Source organism: Tamandua tetradactyla, chromosome 1 (genome assembly GCF_023851605.1).
Source record: "Tamandua tetradactyla isolate mTamTet1 chromosome 1, mTamTet1.pri, whole genome shotgun sequence".
Lineage (NCBI taxonomy): Eukaryota > Metazoa > Chordata > Mammalia > Pilosa > Myrmecophagidae > Tamandua > Tamandua tetradactyla.
In genome coordinates, this window is record NC_135327.1 from 14,625,983 (window position 1) to 14,651,558 (window position 25,576).

The 25,576-nt window shown below is 48.8% G+C and overlaps 1 long non-coding RNA gene across 1 annotated transcript; it reads left to right on the forward strand.

Moving 5' to 3' along the window:
• Positions 1–1,389: 1,389 nt before the first annotated feature.
• Positions 1,390–18,085, forward strand: LOC143683557 (uncharacterized). Its single transcript, XR_013175533.1, has 3 exons — positions 1,390–1,477; positions 1,569–1,663; positions 17,822–18,085. It is a non-coding gene; the product is annotated as an uncharacterized LOC143683557 (long non-coding RNA).
• The last annotated feature ends 7,491 nt before the right edge of the window (positions 18,086–25,576 follow it).

Below are 25,576 nucleotides of genomic sequence, written 5' to 3' on the forward strand. Positions count from 1 at the left end.
AATGGTTTCTGGATCCAGCCATGCCTGAAGTCCACAGACTTCCTAGTCATCAAGCAAATGCATTCCTTCTTATACTTAAGGAAGCTCGAGTTTCGTTTATGTCACTTACAACCCAAAGAGTCCTAAATAATTTATACCAGCTCTAATGTACTTCCATTCAGGGACCCAAGGATATGTGTACTAAGTAATTAATACATTCATCCATTCAACAAACATTTATTAGTGCCCACTATGTAACTGTGCTAGGGGCACCATGTAGATATAGGGATAAACAAGAAACAGTGAGGACCTAAAATGACTTGCCATGCAGTCAGAGAGGCAGGTGGGAAAATAAATTAGTGCAATGAAGTGTTACAAGGGCTGTGACGGAAATCTGCAGAGAGCGCGGGCACATGTCAGAGAGGGAGAGGGTGAGTCACCAAGAAACAGACAGGATATTCTCAGACAGGCAAAGATAGAAACAATGGACTGTTCCTTGGAGATAATTAAATTGGGTGGCGGGGGGTGGGGAGAGCTTCAGCGGACAGGTAGAGGGCTCAGGAGTGGAAAGGGGTGAGAAAGGCAGAGGGAAGAGAAGAGAACCGTGGTTGGGGTCACAATCATTCAAAGACGAATTAGCACCCGCTCTGTGCCTAGGCCTGGGTGGACCCAGGGATTTCTGAGATAAGGAAGACACCGTGGGATGGTAAGGGACCCAAAACCCCACAAATATGGGCACTGAGATACTATAGGGGCCAGGAGAAAAGTCTGTCCACTGAGATATCAAGGAGGTGGCCGATTTTAACTAGGGTTGGGGGTGTCACATAAATTTATAAAAAGTCATATAAGCTGAGTCTTAAAAAATGGAGTAGGGGAGGTGGCGGGGGTGCGGGGCAAGTATATTCCAGGTGGGTTGGCAGGAGAGAGCAGGGGCATAGAGCTATGAAACAGCCAGTCATGTTTGGGTGGCACAGTAGTCTCAAGCGCACAGACTGAATGCAAATCCCACTCTGCTGCTGCCCCATGTGAGTTTCCTCCAAAGCAGATCCTGAGAGGAGCATGTGGGTGTACACAGTTTCTGTGGGATGAGATCTGAGCCTGGTGAGACGGGACATGAGAAGAGGAAGCCAAGAAAGCCAGTACCAGGTGTGCTAATGAGCAGGCAACTGCGGGGGATGACCTAGGGCTTCACCTGCTGGGCCCTCTTGAGAGTGAATGTAGAACAGGTCTCGGAATCGTCCCTGGGAGAGCCGAGGAAGTGAGATTCCTTACCCGCTAGTTCCTACCCTCCTCGACAAAGGGCTGCTCCCGGATTTTAGCTGCCCGTACTTCCGGCCTGCCGCTGCCCTACTTCCTGCCTGCTCCTGCCCTACTTCCGGCCTGCCCCTGCCCTACTTCCGGCCTGCCCCTGCCCTACTTCCAGCCTGCTCCTGCAGGCTAAGCAGGCTCCAGCCGTCAGAGCGTGCTCTGGGGCACAGGCATGTCCACCTGTCTACAGGTGACCCCAAGGCGGGTGGGAGGTCGGGCAGGTCTCCAAGAGCACCTGCCTTGGCCACTTACCAACTGGGTCAACTTAATGTTTAACACAGGACCTGGAAAATGGCTCCGAAAATAGGGGACATCCAGATTTTGGGGGAACTGCTAATCGCTTTGCATGGCTGGAATGGAAGTGGAAGGAGGGACGGTAAGAGATGAGTGGTGAGGGTGAAGCAAAGGTGACTCAAGAAGGGCCTTGACTGTCAGCAGAGGGGACGAGGCCTGAGCTAGAGCAGCGGCTGTGTGAGGAAGAGGAGGCAGGCAGGAGGGACGCTAAGGAGGGGAACCAACAGGACTTGGGTGCTGGTGGGGCAGACGGTGGGGGGTGGTTCCGGTCAGCTGCCATCTGGCTCATCCAGTCCCAGTCCTCACTGTACCAAGCCCTCTGCTAGGTGAGAGATCCTGGCCTGCAAAGGGCTCTTAGAGCAAGCGGGGATGAAATAGTAAGTTGAATAAAAGGTGTTACCCATCAGGGAGAGGAGCTGAGGGGAGGGAAGCATCACTTGTGGATGGAAAGGTCAGGAGGTGCTTCCCGGAGGGGAGATATTCAGGATCTGGGCCTTATGAGAAGGACAAAGCTGCAGGTGGATAAAGGAAGGGCCTAAGTAAAGGTAGAGAGGTGGGAATTTACAGGAAGAGCTGAAGGGAGGACTCATGGGTCAGTGTGACGTAGCTCCGAAATCCAGACTTCACTGGGTAACTCTGTTTGGAATCAGGATTATTGTGGTGTGCCCAATTCAAGACTATGTTTGAGTTTTAAAGTTTGCTAGTACATGGTGTCAGTGAGGCTGTGGACAGGAAGCCCCACACACTTCCAAAAGATGGTGGTGTAAATCAACACAAACCATTTTGAGATGTGTTGAGTTGAGTTCCCCAGAAGCAGACAAGGATTCCCATGCAAGCGATTTATTCAGAGGAAACTGAGAAGGGAGTGGGGAAAGCAAGACAGGAAAGGGGAGGAAGCCAGGCAAGATACATGTATTAGTTAGCTACTACTGGGTAACAAATTACCCCAAACTTAACAAAAAAGATTTATTGTCTCAGTTTCAGTTTCTGTGTGTCACAAATCCAAGAATGGATTAACTGGGTGGTTCTGGCCTAGGGTCTCCCAAGAGGTTACAAGTAAGGACTGGCCAGGACTGAGTCATCTCAAGGTTCAATTGGGGCGGATCCCCTTCTTGGCTTACTCCTGTGAGTGCTGACAGCCTTATGTCCTTGCTGACTGTCAACCAGAGACATCAGTTCCTTGCCACATGGGCCACTCCATAGGGTGGTTCACAGCCTGCTTCCCCCAAAGCAAGAGATGTGAAAGAGAGAGCACGCGTGCGAGAGAGAGCCCTCAAGTCAGAAGTCACAGACTTCTAAAAACCTAATCTTGGAGGAGACATCTCATCATTCTGCTGTGTTCTATTCAGAGGGAGTGGAAGATAAAAGGGCAGGACTACTAGGAGGCAAGAATCACCAGCTCAGAACTGCCTCCTATGTGAGACTTTAGGCAAAGTCCTAGCCTCAGCCCGATCCCACAGGAAACTCTGGAGAATAAATTACACCTCGGAGTTTGTCCAGTCTCTGGGAAAGGGAACTGGACTTTTATTCTCCTGCACTGGGCACACAGTGGCTAAGTCCTTCCAGACGGGACTTAACATCCAGGCATTTCAGCCTTGCTACACGGGCAGGGCAGCTCAGGTGTTCCAAGGATGGGCTGCTGAGGAAGGTCACAAGTATGAACCATTAGAAGCAAAGCTCACAGAAATTAGAGGCAGCACAAACCAAACCAGTAAAAGTGACCCAAGGGGATCTGGATGGAGTACTGACAGTGTCCCCTACAGGGGAGTAATTTGGAAACATTTATCAATATAAAGAATGCCTGTGTCCTTTAACCATCAATCTTCTAGAAATTTCTCCTGCAAATACACTAAAGAAATGCTCTAAATATTCATCAGTAGGGTCTGATTAAGTTAAGTACATTATGGTCCATTCACACTGGATTATTATACAGCTGTTAAAGAATATGAAAAGACCTTATTAAGTAAAAGCAGGGTGTAAAATATTGACTTTTGGAGAGAAAGGATTTGTTTGTGTACAAAGGGACAGAAATTCTCAGGAAAGATAAACAATAAATTATTATTGGGAACCTGGGGTAGGAAGGAGATGTTGTATTTTGATGACTTCAGTAATAATTGAATATCTAACTGTGTGCATATATTAACTTTAGTAATAATTTCTAAATTGGGTGTTAAATAGAAGAGACTGAATCTGGAAACTCAAGTCCCTGGAAGCCACAGTATGTTTGTGTCTCTTCTAGCTTCATGGCCCTGCTGCTCCGAGGACCCCGTAGCTGTGATTTCTGACCCAGCCTGGAGTCGTCACTGGGAAAACTTTTGTTGGGTTCGGCGAGATGGTATCATCTAATTTGTTTCTGTTCCGTGTTTTTGCAATTTACTCTGAAAATTAGATTGTATTTTATATTTCACTCTAAAATTTTTACAATAGCTGTTGGCCAAAAGCATTATTAAAGATCTGACTTGGACAGCCATATAAATCAGCAGCCTGCACCACCAGCTTGCTTCTGTCCAGGCCATACTCCCCACAGCCACCACCAGAGCTCGCTGTCCAAGGAACAAATCCAACCCCAAGGCTCCCGCCCATCGGAACCCTCTTGTGACTACCCAGTGACCTCATCATAACTGAGAATCATCAGAGCATCTCAGGACTGGACCCTGACTCACTCCTGACCTTTGTGCTTTACCTGGATGATCTCTTTGAGTTTTCACGAAAAAACCTGAGAGGATCATTGAAACCATTTTAAAGATGAGGAAACGGAGTCAAAGAGGGGTGTAGTCATTTTCCAAGATCACATAACCAAGATCTGGCTGAGCTCGAATTCAAAATCCTATTTGCCTTGAAGTGCTGGACCCGGGCAGCAGAAGCCAGAAGGACCGGGCAGGGAAGGCCATAGATGTCACGGCTGAGGATAAGGGGATCCAAGAGAGGTTCTGTAATAATCTCAGGACCTACACAGTCCCCTCCCTCCAATGTTTCCTGATTTTTCTTGCCCGCAGGTATTCATCCATTCAATGAATTCACGGGCCAGAAACTGTGTCGTGTAAGGACACAGACGCCTATCGGACATGCCCCGCCCTCCAGCAGCTCTTAGTGTAAACCAGCAGTGACAACACAGAGATCCATGTTTTGGGGTAGAGGAAGCTCAAGGAGTTGTAGGAGCATAAAATATCTAAACCATTCTGGGGAAGGAGGCCTCAACTACAGGCAGGTGAATTGAACCTGCAAGGCAAGGAAAGGTCAAGGAGAGGTTGGGAAGGGCTGCAAGTCCTAGATGAAGAAAGGCCTTTGAATTAGTCAGGGTTCTCCAGGAAAACAAAAAACAGAAACAACAGGATATATAAATATATATATATATGTAAATATTATGAGATTTATTATGGGAATTGGCTCGTGTGACCATGGGGACTGGCAAGTTCGAATTCTGTAAGGCAGGATATAAGTTGGAAACTTGATGAAGGTGACAAATTCCCCAGAAGCCACAGCTGGGAACTCTGATAAAGGTGACCATGAAATCCCCAGGAAAAGCTGGTCAGCCAAAATAGAGATAGAAATTCTTTTCTCTCTTTGCTGAAAACCTCAGTTCTCCCTTGAAGGCTTCCAACTGCTTAGTAAAGGAGACTCTTCACATTTCTGAACACAAACTCCTTTGTTGATAATAGAAATAATCAGCCAAAGATGCAACAAAATGACAAACGATTCAAATCCTTTCATGAAATATCCTCGCACTAAGCATCAGGCCAGTGCTTAATTGACCAAACAGCTGACACCAGAACCTAGCGAAGTTGAAACGTTACATTAACCATCACAGCCTTGAATGTCAAGTTTAAAAGTTTGAGCACCAGAGAGCCACTGGAGGGTTTTAACTGGGAGAAAGTGTTGTTTGGTGTGATTTAGTGTCACACTTCCTAACCAACTATAGCACTGACCACCTGTCCACTCAGGATTACCAAGAAGCCCAGGACCTTTGTCCAGCCCAGTGCCATCCCCCAAGTTGACTCTAACTAGCATGGAAGAGATCAGGATATCTCCCTCCTAGATCCAAACACTCTACTCCTAACAATGCAGCCGAAGATGTCACTCATCTCCAAGTAAGCAAGGTCTTTTTCATACCTTTCTAATTAACCCAGGTAGATCAAGTCAGTGTCCAGCCAAGCCAACAGAAATGACTCTAGATAGTTCAAATGCAGAGACAGTGAATGTATTACAGTAAAGTAGGAGGAGCTGCAGTAGCTAGAAGAGCAAAAAGGAAAAGTGGGTGATGTGCATTTATCAGGAAGCTGCTGCCACCACTCTGGGCCGGACCCACCTGCAGCTCTGCTGAGCTGCTGTAGGCATTGCCACTGCCCCCGTGGTACTAGCGGAGTCTACATTGTCTGTGGTCAACTGAAGTTGTCTGTAGGTCAGCAGCTGTGTTTAATCTCCCACCTGGGCCTCCCGTGCTAGAACTTGGTGACCCCAGCTGGCAAAGACTTCTGGGAAATGTAGTTTGTAGGCTTCTAGAACCAGCAATAACAGCGCAGAACGGTGGGGGTGGGGGTGGCTGAGAGCCATCAGCAAATATAATTGGCCCACAAGCCCTCTGAAAACATGAAATAGAAATGGATGGATTTATGTCAAATGTAGCGCCAAGACGGGAGCCAGACCAAATCTTTGGGATGGACAAACCCTTTGAGCCAGAGGTTTCTGAAGTGTAGAGAGCAGCAAAACTCTTTCCCTAAATGTAGGCAGCTGCATGCAGCCCAGGGAGCAGCACTAAGGTGGAGAGGGCCTGCTGTGCATACATCCAGCCCCCCCCTGTAGCTGGACCTTCCTCTCCAATGCCTTTTTGGCAACCCCTAAAAGGACTTCACACAACTATGTGACCCTGAGAAGCCCATTTGAAAACTACTGATCTTGTCACAATACAACCATTTTACAGATGGGAAAGGGGAAAGAACCTCCCCAAAGTTTTGCAGATTTTGTGGCACTGGTCTCCTCCTATCTCCCAGCCTCAGCCCCTTTCTCTGACTCCTTTAGGCCAGTAAGCTTTGGGGAGTATCTGCAAGGCTAGATGAATCTTTCCTTGGATAAGTTTTGCCCTAAATTCCTTTATCCAGCTGTCTGCAATGAGCCTCCAGCCCTGTCAGTTTTTCTTGCCCCTACCCAAACTAGTAAGTCCTGCTGGAAGCAGATTGGAAAATCATCTCTCCTGTGCTGGGCTCCGAAACCATTCCAGAGCTGCTTTTTGCCTAAGAAGCAGCTCAGTGTGGCAGGACAAGCATGGCTAAAATGAATGCACTGGAACCACATTGAAACAAACCTGGCTCCATCTCAGGAATATGAGTCCAAACAAGCTAGCTGCAGAGTGACACAGTATGAAATCACTGCTCATCAGACCTTTTCTGCCCACTTTTCTTGGAGAGACAGGCACACAGGTTGCCCACTCTCAGTGTGTTCTTTCTCCTTGGGCCCCAGATCTAATGTACCTTTCCCAGAACCCTCTTCCCTGACCACCCCAAATGAGTGATCTCCCTGCAGCTAATGCCTCACAGTTAATAATATTGGTTTGTTTGAGCCCAGCTGTCAGCTCCTTGAGGGAAGGACCATGTCTATCTCATCCCAACTTCATCTCCAGTGCCTGAAGCACAAGGGGCTCATTAATGATGAGTGAATAAACGAGAGGGAGACAAAGAGAGGAGAAATGACTAGCCCACGGCCCCAGAGCTGCTGGAAGGGGCGAGGATGGATTCCTGGCTCAGGCACCTGGAAGGGATTCGCTCAACCTGGGTTGGGAGGGCTCCCTGCCGCCCACCCAACCAGCCTGGCGTCTCTCTTCCGTGCAACGGTAGGGCCCAGGAGTCCTTCCCACAACTCGGGGCCCTGGAGGGCGTCCCCATCGGGAAAAAGGAGGGACGGGACCTCTCGCCGTCCCCTCCCCGCCTCCATCCCAGGCTCTGGGTGGGCAGAGAGAGCGCCTGCCACAGCACCCACCGCCTCCGCGAGGCTGCGGCTGCAATCTGCAGCTCGACCTCAATTAGCCCGGTGCCTACGCGCACCAATTACGGTGTCAATCACCGCGCCCGCGGCGGCGGCCGGGAGGAGGAAGCGCGACACGGAGAAGGAGGGGAAGGGGGGGGGCCCGGAGCAGTCCTGAGCGCCCTGGACTGGCTGAAACCGGTCAAGGCCCTTGGGGATGAAACTGCGTCGTCCTCTTCCTCTGCTCCTAGCCCACCTCAGCGCTCAGGGGACCCCACCCCTCACCACCCTGATCAGCTCCCAGCTGGCGAGCCCGACGGCCTCCCCGACCCAACGCCATCCACGCCTCCATGCCCCACTCCACGCACCCTCCGCGTGCCTCACTTTCCCCACCCAGTGAAAGAGAAACTCTGAAAGGGCGGCGTTATCTCGCTGTCTCTCAGTGCCTGCACAACCCAGACACTCAGTAGTGAATAGGGACACACACACACACACACACACACACACACACACACACACACACCCCCCCAAAGAGCCAATCTATAATATGAGAGTCAAAATAATCCCTACCACATAACACAGTGGTGAGGCTGAAACGAGCGGTCCTGAGCAGCCAGGTGCTCGGCAGACGCTGTTTGCATCGCCACCCAGGCTCCTAAACATCGGGGACAGGGCCGCTGCGCCGGGAGGCTGCCAGGCCCCGTCGCAGCCCAGTCCGCTAGTTCTGACTACATTGTTTAGGTTTGTCCTCTCCACATTTTTCAAGCTCCGGAGCTTTTTGACCTTGAAAAAATATAAAGTGCAGGCACAAAGAGGGGAGAGAAGAATGAGACAGTCGGATAAGAGGAAGGAGATGAAGCGGTCCCAACCCCTATCCTGAATTTCCTGCCTCACAGGACAGACAACACGCCCTCCCCTTCGGGCCACATAAAAGGATGCAGTCACCCTAACTGTTGTCTCCAGGCACGCTTCTTCGGCCTCTCTTCTTCTGGTGCTTTTGGGGACCCCACCTACCCCCACTGGGGACCTATGGAGCCGTGCCTCAGGCTGTCCAATCAGACTCCCCCATCAGCCTAGCCACGTGATTGCTCCAAGGCCGGGCACGAGCCCCAGAAAAGCCAGAGTTTGCCCTGGGATTGCTATAGAGACCCCGGAGAGAGATGCTCAGGACTGCGCGTGCTGAGATGGGCGGGGGTGGGGGGACCTGGAGAAAGCCTGGTAGCTTAAGCCAAGCCAAGCTAGGAGGATGGGTAAGAGAGACATGGAGAGACAACGTTATTTGAGTTCCTGGTTCTCTCAGTTACATGAGCCAACAGATTGACTCTTGCTCAAGCCAGTTAAGTCGGGTTTCAAGAATCCTTTATTTGTCAAAATATCCACAACAGCCATATCTAATTATTATAATCAGAAAATATATAGAGATGCTCTTAAAGCACACAGTTACGCAGGGAACAGCCACCATTTTCTTTTCTGTTCATTTGTGCTTTATACCATTTCCGCAGTGACAGGTGTTACTTTTGTGATAAGGAAAAAAAAATGTTCTTTTAAACAGATCATTCAACTATGATGTTGGAATATAATAACAAGTGAAAGAAGCCAGACCCAAAAGATTCATACTGTGTATGATTCTATTCACATGAAGTTCAAGAACAGGCAACATGGAAGTTTGGTACTAGAGATCAGAAGAGTGGTTATCCTTGGGGGTACGTGGACTGGGAGGGGCACAAGGGAGCCTTCCAGGGGCTGGAAACTTTCTCCATCTTGATCTGGGTGTGGTCACACAGTGTTTACATATGTAAAAGGTCATTGCATTGGGTGTGTGTTTACACTTCAATTAAAATGTTTAAATAGGGTGGTGCAATGGTGGCTCAGAGGCAGAATTCTCACCTGCCATGCTGGAGACCTGGGTTCAATTCCTGGAGCCTGCCCATGCTTCCCTCCCCCAAAAAATAGGTGAATAGGAAAACAAAATGTACACATATCTCTGTGCACCTTCTATCTCTACAAGCCCCCATCAGTTAACCCATCATCCCACTGCAATTCCTGGGGAAAAATAAATCTTTTCCTCATTAGGTTTCTGAAATAAAAAACATAATAAAATAATTTAAGTTAAAAATTAAAATAGTTTAAACTGTGATCAACCATCTCATGTCACCATGTCTGGAAAGCTTTTCTCCATCCCTACTAAGCCCTCCAGGTATTCTCACAGCCCCTCAAAGTACTATGACAAAGTAGGGGTGAAGCAGTGTCCCCTAAATCTAACAGAACTGCATCTTCTTAGAACAAAGGACAGCCTGGCATTTGGAACAGAAAAGCCTAGCTTTCCCAGCAACTTTGCAAAACTGATTCCTTGCATTAATGGGCGGAAACTTCTCCTGGATTGATCCCCTTTTCACAGGACTAATTATAGATTTATTAATATTTATGGGACTCTCGTCACAGCTGATAATTCTTGTTTGAGGGCATTAAGCCTTATCTTACTACCTCCAGGAAGGGGCATTTGAAGCCAGTTCTAATTGGGTGACCTGCAATCAAGATAGAAGGGAAAAAATGACAATAGCTCGCCTGTTGCCATATATTAAAGTACGATCCGCCCAGCTTAATGATTATCTTTAGAATTAATAATCTTGCTAGTCCAGGTTTGGGCCCTAATAGCGGGAAATCGTATTAAACACTTTGCTAAGAGCAATCAGCTTTTTGATAAGGCTAATGGCCCTGCCCCTGGCTGTTTCTCATCGCTGAACAATCCGTTTTTCTTCTCCAGCAGAAAGGCCACTTTGTCCGTATCACTTGTCATATAAAGTCAACATCACCCAGTGCTGTCTCCTGATAGGGCTCCTTCTGCCTCCCTCACCCCCACCCAATCCATCGTAGGTGCCCCAACCCAATTTATCTTTGGAAGATGCCGCTCTGGTCTTTCCATGCCCCTACTCTACAAGCTTTAGTGGCTACCCATTGCCTACAAGGTGTATGTACATTTAGCCCCCCACAGTCTAGCCCAGCTGGTCCATACTTTGTTCCCCTCATGCATACAACCTTTTGCCACATTGGACAATTACTCCTCTGTTTCCAGGACACACCCACGGTGTCAGGGGAATGCCTGGGTTTGGGAATTGTGTGACCTGCAGTCAGATCGCACTGCTGATTGTGTGGCTTTGTGCAAGATACTCAACTGCTTTGAGCCTCAGTTTTTTCATCTGCAAAATGGAAATCATACTGTCTACCTCACAGAGCTTGCTGTAAGGATGTATGTGATCGAGGGGGGAAATTGCCGAGTCCAGGGTCTGGTATACCCCAGAACATGTACACAGTTAATTCTTGTAACCACACACACCCCACTCCCACCGTCTCCCAAGTCTACAACTTCTCCTTCTACCTGCAAGAGAACATGGGGCTTAAGAGTTCAGGTAATTGAGAATTCAAATTCAGGCGTGAGTGCTCTTGGGCAGGTGTCTTAATTTCTCTAAGCCTCAGTTTTCTTATCTAGAAAATGTGTCCCCACTACCTACTGCCATGATGAGCTTTAAACAAGACAATGAAGGCAAAAGATTTACATAGTAAATGTGCAATAAATTTGCACAATATTGTGCACATAGTAAATGCACAATAGATATTAATTACGCTGTTGTTATCCTCCCAGTCATCAGAGCATCAGAAGTCTTCTCTTTCAGGAAGCCCTTCCACACCTCACTTTTCTCTGACTTTGTCTTGCAATATTTCGCTCTTTACATGGGTCATTTGAGTGCTTCCATTCCCCTTTCAACACGGCCCCTGGACTGGACTCTCGGTGCTCAGAGACCAAATTGTATTCAGCTTGCACTCTCTCCCAAGGCTCTTGATGCCTGGTGTGAAGTTTAGCACAGAACAGGCAGTCAAATAGTTGGCTCAGTAAAGACAATAATAATGGCTAATAAGTACTGAGTGCTCATTATGTGCCAGGCATTGAGGTGGGTACTTTAGAGCTATTAACTCTTACAGCAAGTAATTCTTAACTTTCCTAACAATTAACAAGTAATTAACTTCTATAGCAATTCATTCTTACAAACAACCCCATGAGGTTGGTTCTGTTAGTCATCTACAGCTTATAGGGGAGGAATGGAGAGGTGAAATGACTTGCTCAGGGTCACACAGCTAGGAAGAAAAGGAGCCAGGACAAGCCTAAGTGTTGCCAGGAGCCGCTGTCTACCAGCCATGGGGAGCTGGAGTTGGCAGTAATTCCTTAGGCTTGTCTCAGGCAGTCCCCGTGGGTCGAACTGCCACCTTTTGTCCCCAAGGATAGAGACCAATGCCTGCTATGTTTCTATCTCTATGCTGTGCTCTCCTCAAAATTATCTCCTTAAATTGTGCACTGTTATCCTCATGTTGTAATAATGGTAACCAAGGCTCAGAAAGGTGAAGTGACTCACCCAATGTCACACGGTAGATATGTGGAAGAGCTGGGATTTGACCCCAGGTCCAGGGGTCTTCTTTGGGACTGGTGGGCTCAATCAGAATGACGAGGTTTCTGCTCCAGTTCTGCAGCCCTGTCCTGACTTCTGTGCCCCTTTCTTAGGACCTGATATTCTGTCTGTGACCAGCAACCCCTACTCTTGGGGAAGAGGGGAGAGCTGGACCCTTCCCTGTGTCCTCCAGAGCTCTCCTGGATCTCATTTTAACACCAACGAAGTTGCCTTCTTGAGATCCAGACAGTACCCTGACTGGCCCTGACCCTTCTCCCCTTGGGCTGAGAGCACCTCAGCTTACCCCACCACCCTCCTTGACCCTCAGACATCAGGAATCCAACAGAGGCATCTGCCAAATTCTTCTTCCTGACAAACTGATGGAAGAGAAATGCCAGGAGCTGTGGGGATTGGGAGGAAGGCTCAGTTCTGCCATGAAGCAGGACGGGCTGTCTGATGACAGTGCCGTGAAGCCCTGGCAAGGGTCGGTTCACTAGGCAGAAGAGGGAAGCCAAAGCCTTCGAGGAAGAGGGACCAGGAAACGCAGCCAGGCTTAGCATCACCTACTGTCTTCAGAAAACAGCTGGTGTGGAGGACGGCTGGAGACCACGGCCAGCATCGAGACCAGAGAGCTCAGAGCATGGGTGCTGTTTGGTGAGGGCTCTGCACGGGGTAGGGGGCCGGGGGCAGAGTGTGGTTGGGGCTGGGTGTCTGTGATTCCAGAAGACGAACAGGAACAGGGGCTCACCCTTCCATGTAGAGGGGTCGGGGAGCAGTGGATAGAAGATCATCCCAGACCCTGAGAACAGCTGCCTCATGTCACCTTCCTGCTCCCAGCAGCCGTCACCGAGACATAGATTAGGTGCTGACGACAGGTGCCATAGCGGGTCCCTGCTATCACCGGCGAGGCCCCTGACAGCCGGCTCCAGCGGCTCCCACGGAGAGAACACACATCTGAGACCAGACTGATGAGGTTGTCTCCAGACAGGCAGCCGCGGGGGGAGAGGGAGGCGCGAGACGGGCAGCTATTACAAGGCGCACCTGCCCATCTCCCCATCACCACCTGTCAGGAGGCTCTTAATCAACAGAGAGCCTCTGAGGGACTTTCTTGGGCTCCCTTGACCTCACTCCCCCATGCGTGTGCACAAACATACCTTTAAACAGGTGTAAGAGTTCATTTATGCGCCGTATGACACATACTTGTGCCCGGGCACACAGGCATGAGCCACATAGATGCATCTGTGTTGGGGTGTAAGCGTGCACAAACCCACGCATGTGTACGTGTGCATTCAGTCCCGCACTCACGCCTGCTTTCAGGCTCCGACTCCTATCCATGAACACAGGCATGTGTGCACCCTATTCACAGGTGCAAGTTCTTTGTTTGGGATGTGATCCCAGAAAGCATAGTGAAGAAGCCGGGGAAACAAGGCAGGAAAGGAAGACAATGGCAGATGTGCTAATGAGCCAGTTCCCACCAGGGGACCCGGAGCTCAGCCTGCTGGAGATCCTCAGAGAAATTCTGGAGAACGCACTTCAGGATTGCACGGTGAAGGCTGAGGAAGTTGGGGTGTTTTCCAAAAACTCCTCTCATTGGCTGAGAATTTTTCCTGGATATTAGTTCTCCTGCACTTCTAGGCTGAGTCCGCCCAGAGAACACCCTCAGACACAGCTTGGGGAACTGTCTGCAGAAGACGCCCCGGGAAGACCAGGAGGCATTGAAAGAGTCTGCTACACACAGGGTTTTCTCCAACCCATGTGCCCTCAGAAACATGTAAAAAAAAAGGGGATGGGGAGATACGCTGTATGCACTGATTCCGAGACTCAGGTTTTAAACGTTATTATCTCTGAAAATGGGATATGCCTTATGAAGAAAATAAGCCATGATTTTTTTCTTCCTTTTCAGTACATAAAATAGTGGCACATGTTATAATTGATAGGGTCTAAGATTTAAAGAAATATGATACACAGATACATACTGCTGTGTGCCTGGAGGGTCTCTGAAAGGATACAGAAGAAACATAAGAAACGACCTCCTGGGGGTGAAGGGGACGACTGGGTTTCCAGAATGGGAGGGACACTGACTTCTGTTTTATAACAACTTTATTGAGAGATAATTCACATACCATACTATTCATCCTTTTACAGTGTACAGTGAGGTGTTTTTGATATAGTCGTGCAACTGTGGAATTATCACCACTATCTAATTCCAGAACATTTTCATTGCCCCTGTTCTAGTTTGCTAGCTGCCAGAATGCAACACACCAGAGACAGATTGGCTTTTAATAAAAGGGAATTTATTTCATTAGTTCTTCAGAGGAAAGGCAGCTAACTTTCATCTGAGGTTCTTTCTTACGTGGGAAGGGACAGGACGATCTCTGCTGGCTTCTCTCCAGGCCTCTGGGTTCCAACAATTTTCCCCGGGGTGATTTCTTTCTGCATCTCCAAAGGCCTGGGCTGAGCTGCAAGTGCTGAGATGAGGTATGCTGAGCTGCTTGGGCAGTGCTACATTGAGCTCTCTCATTTAAGCACCAGCCAATGAAGTCAACCATCATTCGTTGCAGCAGGCACGCCTCCTAGCCAACTGCAGATGTAATGAGCAACAGATGAGGTTCACGTACCAATGGCTCATGTCCACAGCAACAGATCTAGGTACCTTCACGTGACCAAGTTGACAACTGAATCTAACTACCTCAGCCCCCAAAAGAAACTCTGCACTAATAGCAATCCAATCTCATTCCTCTCTCCTCCCAGCCCTGGCAACCACTTACCTACTTTCTGTCTCTATGGATTTGCCTATTCTGGACATGTCATATAAATGCAATCATACAATATGTGGTCTTTTGTATCTGGCTTCATTTAGCATAATGCTTTTGAGATTCATTCTTGTTGTAGCATGTATCAGTACCTCTTTTTTGATTGCTGAATAAGATTCCATTGTGTTAGGTAAGATCACTTCCTCCTTGATCAGACTAGCCCTTAAAGGATATTCCCAGCAGGTCCACGACAGCTGTCAGAACTGCTGTTTGGGAATATGCTTTAAGGGCTAGTCACATCATAGGGGAAGGAGTCTCACCTAACACATTGCATGGATGTATTACATTTTGATTATCCATTCTCTCATTGATGGATATTTGAGTTGTTTCCATTTTTTTATTATTATTATGAATAATGCTGCTACAAACATTCCTGAACAAGCTTTCGTGTGCACCTAGGTATTCATTTCTCTTGGGGCATACACTTAGGGGTGGAATTGTGGCACTTGTAGTAACTCTATTTTTAACCTTTTGAGGAACTGCCAAATTCTCTCCAAAGAGGTTCCCGTCCATTACATTCCCACCATGGCAAGGTATCCTTGCCGATACCTATCATTGAATGTTCAAAATTTTATTTTACCCACCCAAGTGAGTGTGAAGTGGTATCTCAGTGATTTGCTCTCTGAATTTTATTATTTATTTCCTCCTACTTGCTTTGCATTTCGATGGTGTCCTACGGGCCTGTAAGATTCCGCTCACTTTTCTTCATTCTGTTTTCTTTCTGTTCCTCACACTGGATGATCTCGATTGACTTGGCTTCAAGTTCACTGATTCTTTTCTTATGCTGTTGAGATCCTCCTGTGAATTTTTCACTTCAGTTATATACTTTTCAACTCCAGAATTTCCATTTGATTCTTTTTTATAGTTTCTCTCTCTTTATTGATATCTTCTATTTGGTGAGACATCATTCCCCTACTTTAATTATCCAGACATTGTTCCCTTTAGTTCTTTTTTTTTTTTTACATGGGCAGGGATGGGGAATCGAACCTGGGTCCTCGGGCATGGCAGGCAAGCACTCTTACCTGCTGAGCCACCGTGGCCCGCCCATGTTTCCTTTAGTTCTTTGAACATGTTTGTAGCAGCTCATTAAAGTCTTTGTCCAGGAAGTCCATTGTCTGGGCTTACTCAGGCTCAGATTCTATTGAATGTTTCCCATCTCCCCACGTAACATCCACATTGTCCTGTTTCTTTGCATGTCTCCTATTTCTTTTGTTGAAAACCAGACATTTTAAACAATATATGTAGGAACTTGGAACTCAGATTCCCTCCTCCCTAGGATCTGTGGTGCTATTTGTTGTTGTTGGCACACATATGTTTGTTTAGTGCCAAGTGTGCACTCTTTACCATGTGTGACCACTAAAGCCACTGCTCCGTTTAGCTTAGTAGTCAGCTAATGATTGGACTGAGATTTCCTTAAATGCCTTGAATCAATAAATCTCACAGCCTTTGCCAGGTTGCTCTGTGTGTGTGTGTGTCGACGCATCTTACAACCGTCCCTTAGCTTTCACTTTCTTTTTGCACAGAGACTCAAGATCAGCCAGAAATGAGAGAGTCAGGCCTTCTCAAGTCTTTCCTAAGCATGCACAGAGCCCCGCATATGCACATGACCTTCTAGAGTCCCAGGAATATTTGGAGCTTTTTAAAGCCATTACTTACTTTTTATTTTTAAGAGTTTTGGTCCACCTCCTATTAGCCCCAACTGGCAGCACTGCCTCAGGCAGCCGTTCTGTAAAACAGTTGCCATTGGCTGTTTTTGACAAATGCCCTTGGGATTGGGTATGGACTTACCTGCCCAAAGCTAGCTTTGAGTCAGGTAGAATAAAGAAAAGCCTGAAGTAGGAGCTTGACAGCAAGTTGTGAAATAGGTTGAAGAGTGACAGTTCTCTGTGAAAGGGGATTTTGGGGGGGTGCCAAACCTGTCTCTGCTCCCTCCCTGGCTGCTCGACTGCTGGTTTTCAAAGCTACCACAGAGCTGGGGAGAAGGGGAAAGAATTAGGGAAGTGAGGCTTCAGAGAGCTTTTTGTTCTTACCAAGATTCAGCTGCTTTTTTTGAATAAATACTCCTTGGATTGCTGCAAGTCCTTAGTTATTTTCTAGCACTCTGAAAAAGTCCATTTGACAGTTTCATCAGTGTCCTCATTGCCTTTATGGAGAAGCAGATTCTTGTCCTAACTTCCATTCTGGAAGTCGGCCTCCAGGACACTGACTTTTCTTATATTTCCTTCTGCAGTGTATGAGGTGTTTACCATGTCCACATATCACCCAGCAAAAAGAAATAAATATTTTTGAAAAGGTCATGTGCACACATGTGCATGCAGAAGCCCACATGCAGAGACGTATAAACCTGCCTGGGGCACACATGCATCCATCTGTGCAGGGGAGTGAGAGGGACAGGTCTGTGTTTCAGAAGGACCTCCCCCACCCCCAGCTGTATTGTCCAGCATGGACGGGATGAGATGGGAGGCACAGAAGCCAGGAAGAGGCTGGACAGTCATCAGGCAAAAGTGATGGTGTCACCTGGACTCGGACCCCAGGGAGCTGCCCGTGTCCATAACGGACTCCCCCTCAGGACCGACATGCACACAGGCCCAGGCCTGTGCACATGCCGGCATATGGGTCCATGTGTTCAGGCAACGGTACATTCTGGAACATGCTGCTAAGGTTAGAGAGCGATGTGGTACAGAGGTCCCAGAGGGGCTGAGGAGTGGACTGTGAACCAGAAGGAGACCTGGTGACTAGGGTAAGATTTTGAGAGGAAGGGTAAGAGGGAGGCTCAGTTTTCAGGGCCCGATGCCTCCCCTCTGTCAGGCTGGACCCGTGCACCATATTCTGCTCTGGGACACCCCCTCAGCTCTGTAGACTCCACTCAGATCCTCCAAGGGGTCTTCTCCCGAGACTGGGCGCAGACTAGGGGCCCCTCCCTCGTTCCCCCGACTTGACAGCAGCCCCTCCTGCATCACCCTAAGTCACCGCCTTCCCTGTGAGCAATTTCTGCAGACAAGGATGATGTTTGTTTCTTTGTTTGACCCCTAGAGTTCATTTTATCTTCATCTCTGGGCCGCCCCGCTGCGGGGAGCGCGCAGGCTAGCCGTGTGTGATCTCGGCTGCTCCAGACTCAACTACATCATCTCAGAACCCCACGACACCAAAGATTACAGGTCTCCATAGGTCCAAGATGCTACGACTCCGGAGTTTTTAGATATTTATTTGCATTGTCAGTTATTTCAAGCATATAAAGAATAATACACTAAGGACCCATGTACTTACTACCCTGTTTGAACTTATATTAAAATTATGCCTGACTTGCTTTGGTTCTTATCTTTTATTGACTTTTTTTTTTTAATTTGCTTTATCAGCAAACAAACTTATTTTATTCACTCTCTTGTTGATGAACATCTGGGCTGTTTCCAGGATTTTGCTATTGTGGGCAGAAGTGGTATGTACGTTCTTTTCGTGTCAACTGTTGAATATGTGCAAGAGTTTGTCTTGGATCTATCTCTAGGAAGGGAATTGCTGAATATTCAGCTTCATGAGATGCTGCCAAACTGTCTTCCAAAGAAGTGGTATCCATTCACACTGCACCAGCAGTGCCTGAGAGGTCTCGGGGACCCACATCCTCCGGTATCCTCATACAATGGAATGCCATCCAACAGCCAATATGAATGAACAATAGCAACAAGCAACAATAAATAAGAGTCTTGGCCATGGGTGGGCCATGGTGGCTCAGCAGGCAAGAATGCTCGCCTGCCATGCCAGAGGACCTGGGTTCGATTCCCGGTGCCTGCCCATGTTAAAAAAAAAAAATAGTCTTGGCCATATTATAGTGAAAAAAACGAGCCTCAGAAGAATAGATGGAGCACATCACTCTTTAGAAAACCTTATAAACAATGAACATACGTATATACACACATTTATAAAACCCATTTCCTTTGTTTATTTATTACCTTTTTAAAAGAAATGAAATGTTACAGCTAATATGTTGAAGACTCCTTATATACCACTCCTTAATTCAATTCCTTTCTCTTTCTCCCTGCCTAAAGGAAACAATCTCAGGAAGTAGGAGGCATCAGCCTCCCACCTGCTCATGTTTTTATTTTAACTACTTAGGAATGTTTCCATACCGTTGTTTTTTATAATTACATAAATGATATCAAATCATACATATCCTTCTGCAATTTGCTCTTTTTTTTTCACTCACCATTATAGTTTTGAGCTTTATCTAGGTCAATACATGTGGGTGAAGTTCACTGTGGCAATGAGTGGCTCTGACTGGTGCGATTTAGTGAATTAGTAAATTTAGTATTTAATTTACTAATTTACCATAGTTTATTTATCCATCTTCTATAGATGGGTTAAATAACACTTTGACTTTGTGATTGGGACATTCCAAGATCCCACAATTGTATCATTCTAACATTGCAATGTGGTCAGGTGATAATTTTGAAATATGAATCCATTTTCTCATTTCCTCTCAAAACTTTCCTCTCGATTCCAGAGCCATTCTCTAGTTGGTGTCCTGCTGGTCTGGAGTTGGCCAAGCTGCAGCCCTCAGTAGAAGGCTTTAGCACAGACAGCAGAGGTGGGAGAAAAGCTGACGGTCCTGGGAGCAATCAGGCTCCCAAGCACCCCTGAGACCCAGGGCACAGCACCCCTTCCTCCTGATCCGGGGCAGGGAGCCAAGAGCGCTCAAAGCAGCAGGCCCCTGAGAAAGGAGTTCTGCCCCCATCTCTGGGACTGAGGGTGACAACGGACCCCACAGGCACGTCTGGAGGACCCGAAAGCAGCAGTGACCGGTGCCCATTCCAAGCTGAGGCCCAGCAAAGAGAAGTGTGGGCGGACAGTCTGAGATGGCCTGGCAGAGGCCCTGTGCCCAGCAGGGTGCCAGAGATGCCAGGGACACCTGCCGGACCCAGAGTGGCCTTGCGGACAGCAGCAACTGAGGGTCAGTTGGGGACCATGTGTTGCGATGGCCGGACTGTCCTCCCGCATAACTCCGTGTCAGTCTGACCCCATGAAAGAGGCTACCCGATCTGCCACCCTGGCAGAACAAATGGAAACTACATTGCCATCAGTAAGCAAAGGAAGTCGCATTCCCTGTCTGCCTGGGCATGAGTGGAGAACTATTCCCGCTGCACTAAGTGTTGAGGACAGTTGGGTTTCTAGGATAATAAGCTTACTGGGGTCTAGGAGTCTAAAACTTCCCAAACCTCAAGTTTTGAGGACGTTTTGGAATAGAGAATATCTAGCTTTCAGGCTCATACAGTCTCTGCCGGGGTGTGTCCATTTCCCTGACCTCCCAGGGCCTATGGGCAGCTAAAGGATAGAGTTCCTGGGAGAAGCCCCCTTCCTTCTTGTCCAGGATTCTCCCAGGCCTTGGCAAGGAAGGGGTGCAGAGACCTCAGTCAGTCAAAGTTATAGCACCTTCCTTGGGAGAGTCCCTGGTTCCTTCCTGTACTGGTGGGGAAACTGAGTCCCAGAGAGGGCCTAATGTTGCCTGGGTCATACGGTCAGCAGCATAGGCCCAGGCTGCCTCACATTCTCCCCCTTTCCCTCCCTTGCCCAGTCTGCTGCCTGCCCCCCTCTGCGGAGCACAGTAGCCTGGGATGAGATTTGAGGGGCGGGGCAGGGGACAGGGGGCAGGGAACAGGCGCCTGTGTTCCCCTCTGCCCGTGCCGTCGTGGGCCGCTCTCCAGGCCTCTCACTGCCAAAGGTGGCCATCCATCTCCCATCCACCTCATTTGTCATAACCGCCGAGAAAAATCATTTCCGACTCTGCCTCAGCTGCTACTGTGATATATGGCCTCCATCAGACCCCCCTTCCCCAGCTAGCACCCTCCTTCTTCCCCTAAATTCCGAGGCCGGGGGACAGAGTGACACTAAGCCAGTTAAGGGTGGTGGCTTTCAGGAGACAATGTCCCAGACTTGTCTCTGTAGAGGGAAGCCCGTGTAGACATAACTGATCAGTGCTGTTTGGCTTCAGGCAATTCACATGACCTCTCTGTTTGTCCGTATAAAGAAGTCCCTCTGTCCCTCTGTCTCTCTACTTCTCCAGCAGCCACTTCATTTACACGTATTTTATTTGCTCTTTCCATCATCCCATGAGGTCTCTGGTAAGGATAATCCTAATTTATATTTACCCTTTGTGCTAGATAACAGCACACAACCCCACTGCCCTGGACGAGCTTCAGCATGCTGAGAAAGGAAAGTGCCACTCAGCGTGGAAGCGTAACAATAAAAAACTCCCTGGAAAACAGGAGTACCGTATGAGGAAGGAGGTTCCTCTACTGTGAACAGGTGTTGGGATGGAGGGTGGTGTGTGTGTGTGTGCGCGTGTGTGCATGTGCGGGCGCACGCGTGTGGCTGGACACTGGGGGAGTCTGAGGAGGTAGTCTCTGAGCTGGGTTCTGAGGCGCTGAGGAGTTGGACTGTCCTTGCTGTGTGACCACGGGCAACTTGCTTGACCTTTCTGAGTCTTCACTTACCTCTGGAGAGCTGGGAATGGGATCTCTTTTAGGGTGGCTTTGAGCGCCAAGTGGGTGAAGTAAATAAAGTGCTAAGTGCAGTACCTGTGCAGACGGTTGGGCGACGTTCTCACAATTCGTGAAGGGTGAACAGGAGTTTGCCTGGAGGTCAAGGTGGGGCAAACGATCTGGGCAGAGAGAGCAGCCTATGCATAGGTACGGACCTAGGGAAATAGAAGCCAGCAGGAGATGCCGGAGCTTAGTGTGTGAGGCAGGAACTGCAAAGAGAGAGAGAAGCTGATGTGGTTGAGTCCTGAAATGCCAGGAAATCGTACCCAAGCCTGACGGTAATGGGGAGCCATGGAAGGGTCTTGAGTAGGTGAAGGACAAGGTCAGATTGAGTGTTTGGAAGCCCCCACTGATGGTGACTGGGCAGGAGGGGTTGGAGGGGTCAGGCTGGGATTCAAACCCTGGTGTCTGCTCAAATGTCCCTTCATATCTCTAGCAAACGTTCAAATCCTTTGTGAAAACCAGAGCCAGACTTGCCTGAAGGTCCCAGGTACTAGCTAGGTCCCCGGGTGGCCCCCTCAGGTGTGTGCTGGGGTTGGGATGGGGAGAGGAGTGCAGCCATCCGACTGGTTCGGTCTGGAGTGCAGGTGTGGGGCAGGGTGCGGGGACAAGCATCCTCCCTTCAAGGCTGTCAGGCATGTCCACACCACACTCCTGCTGCCTCAATTTCCATCCCCCAGGTAGCACAGACACTGTGAATGGACAGGAAATTGAATGCAAAATCAAAGCGCAGCTAATAAATGGATGCAAATGTCATTTGGAGCCAATAAAAAGAACCACCTCTGGACTCGCTTTGAAGCTGGGAAAGTTCCACGGAGGCTGAGCTGGTCCAGCCAAGAAGGGGTGTTAGGCAGCCCTGTTCCCCTTGTTAGCCCCAACCTTCCACCCAATGAACCACAAAGCTGGACAGTCTCCAAGGTTGGGGAAACTGAGGCTTAGAGAGAGGGCACAGGTCCCAAGGTCCCCAGCTGTTCTAATTTGCTAGCTGCCAGAATGCAATATACCAGAAATGGAATGGTTTGTAAAAGGGGAATTTAATAAGTTGCTAGTTTACAGATCTAAGGCCGAGAAAATGTCCCAATTAAACAAGTCTACAGAAATGTCCAATCTAAGTCATCCAGGGAAAGATACCTTGGCTCAAGAAGGCCAATGAAGTTCAGGGTTTCTCTCTCAAGTGAGAAGGCACATGGTGAACACGGTCAGGGTTTCTCTCTCATCTGGAAGGGCACATGGCAAGCACAGCGTCATCTGCTAGCTTCTTCTGGCTTCCTGTTTCATGAAGCTCCCTGGAGACATTTTCCTTCTTCATCTCCAAAGGTCGCTGGCTGGTGGACTCTGCTTCTCGTGGCTATGTCATTCTGCTCTGCTCTCTCTGAATCTCTTTCATTCTCCAAAATGTTTCCTCTTTTATAGAACTCCAGAAACTTCTCAAGACCCACCCAAATGGGTGGAGATATGTCGTCACCTAATCCAGTTTAACAACCACTCTTGATTAAATCACATCTCCAGGGAGATGATCTGATTACAGTTTCAAACATACAATATTGAATAGGGATTATTCTGCCTTTATGAAGTTGGATTTTGATTAAAACATGGCTTTTCTAGGGGACATATATCCTTTCAAACCAGCACACCAGCAAATTGTCCCCTCAGGTCAGACAGATCTGAGTTCTGATCTGGCTCCTCCACATCCCAGCACACACGACCAGGGTGTTGCCGGACCCTCGGTTTCTTCTTTGGAGCAATGGGGAGGAGAAGATCCTCTTCACCACTTTGCTGGGCGGAATGAAGGTCATAGGGAGTGTGGAAAGGGACCGAGCACTGAGTAGGGCTCCGTCAGAGGCGGGATCGTGCTGGACTTGTTCATGGTTCTATCCCGGTGCCTCCATCGTGCTCAGCACACAGTAGGTGCTTGATGTGTATCAGCTGACTGCATGAATGGTGAGATGACTGAATCAGAAGCCAGGAGCCAAGTTCTGCTGTGTTTGTCCATCCCGAGGGCCTTGAACAGTGCGTGGCACATAGTAGGTGCTCCATAAAGCATGCCTGGATGAATTTCATTTTAAACTTCCGCCTCTTCTTCCTCCTGCGTCTCGTCAGGGAAGAGACCCAGCACCCCCCGCCCCAAACCCCAGTCTGAGCGCCCTGTGAGCTGTACACTGAATTTTTGTTCCCTCGGTGCTCATATATTTAAGGAAAATGTTACATTAACGTCTAATAGCCACAGACATCAACAAGGCACTTAATGCTTTTCAAAGCACATTCTCATCTAGTGCCTTTGTTAGTCATTCCTCAGTCAGCTTCAGAGCTGGAGAAAGAGAACGTGGGATATCACGTGGCTTGCCCAGGGTCACACAGAGAGTCAGGCAGGGAGACCTAGGATTTGGGGTGCCAAATCCCTTTCTCTTTTTACCATTCCTTCCTTCAACGAGTGTACTGGCTGGGTCAGGCTTGGGGCTCACGTGCCTCACTCAGTCCCTCGTCTCCGCTTTGGGATGGAGGGTCCTGGGTTGGCAGGCTGAGAACCAAGGCCCACCCTGGGCCACCAGGAGCTGTAGGGACAGGGGGATGGGGAATGGGGAGGCGGGACAAGAAAGACAACCAGAAGGGTCTCTGGCTGGGGCCACTGCACAGCTGGGACAAAGCAAGCAGAGAACAGAAGCGGCACAGAGAAAGGCAGTTACCCCGGAAGCGTCTACTGAGTACCTATCGCACACCAGGCACCAAGGATGCCGCAGCGAGCAAGACAGACAGGATTCCTGCCCCTGTGGAACTCACCCTGCTGAGTGAGTAATTTATTACAAATGGAGGCAAGAGCACCTAAAGGAAGAAACATGGTTCTGGGAGAGTGTGTGGCCCAGGGACATATAAGCTGGACCTGGACGTCAGGGAGGGCTTCCTGGAGGAGGTGGTAATAAGCTTGATATCTGGAAAGTAGGGAGGGAAGAAGGGAAAGAAAGAGACAGAGACTGAAAGAGTGGGAGAGAAGAGGAGAGCCAATGACAGATATAGACAGGGAATCAGAGATAGCGAGTTTGAGAAAAGGTGATGGGCAAAGAGAACGAGCAAGAAATCAGAGACAAATGGAAAGCAAGGCAGAGGGGGAGAGAAGTGAGCTGGACTCAGCCAGGCACGGAGATTGAATGAGGAAAAGAAAGGGGTAGGGAAAGAGGAGGCCAGACAGAAAAGCAGGGAGGCAAGGAAGAAGGGAGGATGAGCAGAAAGAAAGAGAGAGAGACACAGAGAGAGAGAGAGAGAGATCACAAATTACTCCACGCTCCCCACCTACTACTCCTGCCTGGGCTTTCATCTCTGACACAAAAGAGGAACTTGAGCTTCCATCGAGGGTAACATGGGGCGTTTATTCTGAACTGAATAATGCATTTCATGTTCCAGCCGCTGTTTCATCTTTCCCTTTGTAAACCAGGGGTTCCAGAGCCAAGTACGGCTGCAGCCAGCAGGGGCGGGGGACCGCGGAGGGAACTCACGTGGCGGGGGTGGGAGAGGGGCAGTGTTGGGGCAGGGGGCAGAGGCGGGGCCCAGACTAGCTGTCCAGGCCAGACAGACTCCGAGCCTGAGCCTCCTCCCTTCCCCACGCCCTCGTGAGTGTCCCAACTGGATTTTTGGCAGACAAGGAGTTCCTGCTAAAGGGTTGGCTGTCCACAAAGGTTTTTGTTATAAAGTGGGGCGCTAACGTTTAATAAAGGTGCAGGCTATTAATTAGGCATGTTCACTGTTGGCGAAAGGGTTCACTGGTAACCGACGTGTTTGCATTTTACTTACATGTATGCATTTTACTGGGGTAATAACTGTCGATAAAGTTGTTTGCTGTTAACTAGAGCGTTTACCATTAATAAGGTGCGCGTGGAGCCACGCTGGCTCCGGCCCCAGTTTAGTTGCCTTGGTTTACCTGCTCCTGCCCCTTTCACCCTCTTGCTCGCTGCAGAGCCTCCTTCTGACCAGGCTGGGGTCCCTGGTGTAACCTCAGGACACCCCCCCCCCCGCAAGGAACTGGTCCCACAGATGGACCACCCTACTCCCAGAATAGAAATCAGAATACCTCTTGAAAGGACCTGCCTTTTTAAAAAGGAGTATTTGCACTATTGACACAGCCACATGACTGAGTCTAATGGTGAGAAAGGCAGGTGGAGGGGCTGCCTCTTGGCCTTGAAATCCTGCAGGACAGACAGGCTGTGGGCTCTGGTGATGGGCTCCCCATGCCTCTCCGGGCTGCGAGGGCACACCGTGAGACTGGCGG